This window comes from Entelurus aequoreus, linkage group LG10, assembly GCF_033978785.1.
Source record: "Entelurus aequoreus isolate RoL-2023_Sb linkage group LG10, RoL_Eaeq_v1.1, whole genome shotgun sequence".
Classification (NCBI taxonomy): domain Eukaryota; kingdom Metazoa; phylum Chordata; class Actinopteri; order Syngnathiformes; family Syngnathidae; genus Entelurus; species Entelurus aequoreus.
This window is the reverse complement of record NC_084740.1, coordinates 37,808,153-37,814,788: the sequence shown is the minus strand read 5'-3', so window position 1 is coordinate 37,814,788 and position 6,636 is coordinate 37,808,153.

The window sequence follows — 6,636 nt, the reverse complement described above, 5'->3', positions numbered from 1 at the left end:
AACACCTGTCCTTTTTGTAATGTTTGACAATAAATGTTTACCTGGGACCCACTAAATCGCTGTTATTTTGAATCAAATTGGAGATTTTAGGGTTCCCGAACATAACATTTTCAAAAATCGACTCACTGGAGACGTCTATCATGACAAGTCTCAGGAACCCATATTTGGAAACAAACAGGAAGTCAGCCATCTTGGTTTCCGTTTTTAGGCCAAACACAGTGGTCGTAGAGTACTTTAACGAACTCTCCCGAGAGCAGTGGTGTCAAAGTGTCATGTCTGTGTGATCATGTTTTGTTTAAGTTATGTTCTGCTTGGTTTTGGACTCTTTTTAGTTCCTGATTTTCACTCTCTTGTCTTGTTTCCATGGTTACCCATTAGTTAAACCTGTTCCACGTTTGGACTCATTGTGCCCTCTTGTTTGTCACCATAGCAACCCATTAGTTTTCACCTGTCCTCACGACTCACGCACCTGTCTTTAATCATGTCTTCACTAGTTTTCCCTGTAGTTGCCAGGCAGTAAGCCTGGCGACATCACACTCCTGACACTCTGTTTCATGTCCATCGTTCATGCTGCTCCTTTCGTCCGCAAGTAAGTTATTGTTTATTAAGGCCATAGTTAGCAAGTTTTATTTTCTGTCCATAGTTTACGCTAGTGATGGGTTGATGAGGCCTCATGAAGCGTTTCGACACATTGCAAAACTGTATTGATACTGTGTCGATACTGTGTCACTAAATACTGACATCTGCTGGACATTAAAAATCCCTACAGGCAACCTATGGACCGATTCAACTGACACTGATTTTATGACCTAGTATATACAATAATATAAACCAAGTCATTGTATTTAATTTAGGATTATTTCATATCTTCATTTAAATAAAAATATATTGTTCTCTTTTTTAGATACAGACAAATAATGTGAACATCAATCAATCAATCAATCAATGTTTATTTATATAGCCCTAAATCACAAGTGTCTCAAAGGGCTGTACAAGCCACAACGACATCCTCGGTACAGAGCCCATGTATCGTGACTAGGATGGTAGAAGGTGGGGATTGAACCCCAGTAACCAGCAACCCTCCGATTGCTGGCACGGCCACTCTACCAACTTCGCCACGCCGTCATTCCTGTACCTTCTCTAGTAACAGTAGATCATGAGCTGCTTTGGTCACGTGACCGATACGCGAACTGTATCGCACTGACGCCTCCTCTGTGCCCTGTGAGCAACGTTCCCTGTAAGGTGCGCGCCTGCGCAATTGCGCAGTGCTCAAGCGTCCTCCGCGCACACTGTGCGCCGCACAGCCAATATATGCCGCACACCAAATCAAACCCATCTGAATTCTATACAAAATAAACACATTTATTCTGTGTAATTTTGAAATGCAACTTTGAGTGACAGTGACAACAAGCGGCCCTAACGGTGTTCGTCAACAACACGCATTGCGCCGCTTCCTAATAAACACAGTTTGGCGCGCAGGCGTCAGTGCGATACAGTTCATGAGCGGTCACGTGACCAGAACAGCTCATGAGCGGTCACGTGACCAAAACAGCTCGTGTTCGGTCACGTGACTTTCTAAAAGCGATACGCGCACCGACACAGGGTATCGCTCTATGAGCTCGACGCATGCGCCGATGCATCGGTGTTGCCGGACCCATCACTAGTTTACGCCAAAGTGGTAGTTTTGTTGTTCATAGCCAACTTTTCTACCTCCGCTGTGAGCGCCTTTTGTTTATTGTTCCTTTTGAGTGTTAAAATTAAATATGTCTTCAACTTCACGCCATGTCCGCTCCAACTTTTATTGCATCTCGGAAAAACAAACCCGCCATAGTCCACATCATGACACAGTCAAGATCCGGCCCGCAAGTTAATGATCTATGGCCCCCGGGTAGACATTTGATGATTATTAGAAGCGGCCCGCAGGCCACAGCCACCTGCTGCTGTTTTGCACGCACCAATACTCCATCAGTGTTGGCGCTAGGAGTTTTCAAAATGGGGTCCCAGGGACCCCATTAAGTCATAAAAATGTAAATTTTTATGACAGTAAATTTTTGGGGTCCCACTTTTTTGTAAGCGTTTTGAAAACAAATGATAAATGTATGCATTATCCTGTTATATCTAAATTTTTATATTGTGTTGTGGAAAAAGGTTGCCATAAACGTTAATTAAATCATTAAAAAAAACAATACAAAAGAAAACACATTTGTATACATATGTAAATGTATTCAGTTATAAACATTCATTCACTTTGTTTTTACCTTCATGGATCTAAACTTTACCGCTGTCATGATCCGTGGTCCAGATCATGTTTTGTGTTTTCTGTTTGTTTTGGACTCCTTTAGTTCCTGTTTGTGCACCTTCTGAGTTTAGTCACCATGGTTACTTATGATTTTCACCTGCCTCTTGCATTCGGGACGCTCACCTGTTGCTCATCAGAGACTTTATTTAAGCCTGCCTTTTCCGGTCACTCGTCCTGGCTTCATTGTTTGCTTCACGCTTATGTCAAGTAAGATTTGTTTGTTCCCTAGCCTATGCTAAGTCTTAGCTTCCCGTGTGTTAGGCACGCTTGCCTTTTTGTTGTTTTGCCTGTATTTTGGTAGTTGGATGATTTATGAAGAATAAATCAAGTCCTACCTTCACGCTTTCGTCCGGTGTTATCAGTTTTGCATCCCGGGAGAACAAACCGCAGTGAGCCGCAACCAGACCGTGACAACCGCTGCCAGTATTTTTTATATATTTTTAGAATGTGTTTGTTCTATTTTTGGCCAAAGTAAGACAAAGAAATCAATCTGAAGTTGTCCTTATTTTTTAGTTTTAGATACTACACAGATGGGTGATGATAAATTGCAAATGAATTGTGTCTACGCCAAAAGATGTGGGCAACCCTCCCGAATTTCAGTGCCCCCCCGAAAATCTCCCGGGGCAACCATTCTTCCGAATTTCTCCCAATTTCCCGACACGTTCGCTTTTCCTCCATACAAACAGCGTGCCGGCCCAGTCACATAATATATGCGGCTTTTACACACACATAAGTGAATGCAAGGCATACTTGATCAACAGCCATACAGGTCACACTGAGGGTAGCCGTATAAACAACTTTAACACTGTTACAAATGTGCGCCACACTGTGAACCCACACCAAACAAGAATGACAAACACGTTTCGGGAGAACATCCGCACCGTAACACAACATAAACACAACAGAACAAATACCCAGAACCCCTTGCAGCACTAGCTCTTCCAGGACGCTACAATATACACCCTCGCTACCACCAAATCACACCTGTCGCTAATCAGAGACTATTATTTATGCCTGTTTGGCCAGTTAGTCGGCTTGGCGACATTATTCTGTATCATGCTCTGTGCTGACTTGTTTCATGCTTTGTTCATGCTGCTCGTTCCATGCCTTGCCAAGTAAGTTTTTGTTTATTCATGTCACAGTTAGCGAGTTTTTGTTTCATGTCCATAGTTTACGTTAAAGTATTAGTTTTGTTCCCTGCGTTAAGTTGTGCCTCCGCCATGTGTGCCCTTTTGTTTTGTAGTACTTTTTGAAAGATTAAATCATGTTTTTGCCTGCAAGCCTTGTCCGGTCAAGTCCGTTTGCATCCAGGGAAAACAATCCTCGCAGTAAGCTGCGTAAAAATCCACGTCATGACATGATTTTGATTGGACGTGTCATTTTGAAAATGCTGAAACGAAAATTTTAAGTATTTTGGAGTTCGGGTGTTGGTGGAGGGAACAGTGATAAAGTCATCTAAAATAATTTGTGTTAAAAAGGGGGCAGATATATATAAGAATAGTATTCTTCCATCTGCTCCTTTCTGATCATGGAAATGTATAAGAAACAAAAAAAGCAATGAAAGTGTAAACTGTATATGGCTTGTATGTATGCATTTTCATGAAAGGAATAAAAATAAATGACGAAATGACGATGACGAAAGTAGCAAGAAACACGTCAATAATGAATAAAGCAAAACATGTTCTAGACCAAAAATCACTTCATATTCTCTACTGCTCACTAGTGTTACCATATCTGAGCTACTGTGTAGAAATATGGGGAAATAACTACAAATGTACACTTCATTCATTAACGGTGTTACAAAAAAGATCAGTTAGAATAATACATAATGTTGGATATAGAGAACATACAAACCCTTTATTTATTGAATCAAAAATACTGAAACTCCACGACATAGTGAATTTGCAAACAGCTAAAATTATACACAACGCAAACTACAATCTGCTACCCAAGAAAATACAACAATTCTTCTCAAAAAAAGAGGAGAAATATAATCTTAGAGAGAAATGTAATTTAAAACATTTGTATGCACGTACAACACTTAAGACCTTCAGTATATCAGTATGTGGAATTAAATTATGGAATGGATTAAGCAAAGCCATCAAACAATGTACTAATATGATCCACTTCAAGAAACTCTTCAAACTTAAAGTGTTTACAAAGTACAAAGAAGAAGAATGCTGAATTTATTTAATTCATCCATTCTTTCACTCTCAAAATAATCTTACTTATCTCATCATGTGAAATGTAACTTACTTCACCAAATATTAATTTTTTTATTTTTATTGTGATTACTTATGGAGTATATTGTGGATAAATTGAGAACAGGAAGTGAACAAAAGTTTTAGAAACTGTTATGTAAAAGAAAAGGGGTAGGATTAAATAAGCTCTGCTTCTTCCTACTCCTTTTCGAACATGTTGAAAAGAGAAACTGGAAATTGTGATGTATCATGTTGTATGCTTGCATGTTCCAAATAAACTCAAACTCAAACTCAAAAAAAAAAAAAAAAAGTGTTGCCTTAAAAGAGGGCTCATATTTTAGGGCACCAAGGCGAACATGATTTTTTTCCGAGGCAGGGGCTCTTTAGCATGCATGCATGCATGCATATATATATATATATATATATATATATATATATATATATATATATATATATATATATATATATATATATATATATATATATATATATATATATATATATATATATATATATATATATATATATATATATATATATATATATATATAAATATATATATATATATATACACTACCGTTCAAAAGTTTGGGGTCACCCAAACAATTTTGTGGAATAGCCTTCATTTCTAAGAACAAGAATAGACTGTCGCGTTTCAGATGAAAGTTCTCTTTTTCTGGCCATTTTGAGCGTTTAATTGACCCCACAAATGTGATGCTCCAGAAACTCAATCTGCTCAAAGGAAGGTCAGTTTTGTAGCTTCTGTAACGAGCTAAACTGTTTTCAGATGTGTGAACATGATTGCACAAGGGTTTTCTAATCATCAATTAGCCTTCTGAGCCAATGAGCAAACACATTGTACCATTAGAACACTGGAGTGATAGTTGCTGGAAATGGGCCTCTATACACCTATGTAGATATTGCACCAAAAACCAGACATTTGCAGCTAGAATAGTCATTTACCACATTAGCAATGTATAGAGTGTACTTCTTTAAAGTTAAGACTAGTTTAAAGTTATCTTCATTGAAAAATAAGGACATTTTAATGTGACCCCAAACTTTTGAACGGTAGTGTATATATATATATATATATTTTATTTTTATTTTTTATTTATTTATTTTTTTTAAACAATTTTATTATTAATTTCAACTTGTCAGCTTTTTGTCATTTCATGATGCCTTTTTTGTCTCTATTTTTACATTTTGATAGATGGAGTTTTTTTTTGGCTATGTGTGCTATGGCTATGAGTTTTTTTTTTCCCCCTTTGCCTCAGTCTGGACCCCCTCTCCAGGGGCCCAGGCTTAGACTCAATATTTTTGTTTCTCGTCAGCGATCCTGTTCTGTCTCCCTGTAATGTTTGTCTGCTCTTGAATGGGATTGTGCTGAAAATCTTCATTTCCCCTGGGGGATTAATAAAGTATTTCCGATTCTAATTAAAAGCCTGTGTTTTGTTTTCAATGAATACGTAGGCCTACTACACTACTGTATTTTAATGTTGGTCATTATGGTAGTAATTAAAGTGTTTTCTGTCACGGCCCGGGCGCATTCCAATGCGCATTCATCTGTGCGCACCTCCAAGCGCGCACCTGCGCACGCCACACCTGCGCACCGGCGCAGCTGCAATCAATCAGCACTTAACACACCTGTCGCTGATGAGTTCCCTGTGCTTCTTAAGCCAGAGCAAACCTGCGTTCGGGGCCAGAACCTGTTCCCGTACAGTAAGCCGACACGTATAGCTCTATGCTCACTCTCTCTCTCTCTCTGTGTTTTCTCCTCCTCCGTGTTCATTTGTTTCGTGTTCCAGCAGCATTCCTCCGTTCCCTGGTTACGAGCTGTGTGTCTCGGCTCCCCGTATTCCCTCTGATTCCATGGCTGCCCTTTTGGATCTCGACCTCCCGCCTGGACACGGACTTTGACGCCTCGCTCTTTCCCCTGACCTCCTGCCCGTCCCTGGATCTCCAAGCTTTGTCTTGCCCTCTCGGACTTCCGCACCTCGCTCAACAATCCAGGTAACACTCAACATACACTATATTGCCAAAAGTATTTGGCCACCCATTGAAATGATGAGAATCAGGTGCCCTAATCACTTGGCCCCGTGTATAAAATCAAGCACTTAGGCATGGAGACTGTTTCTA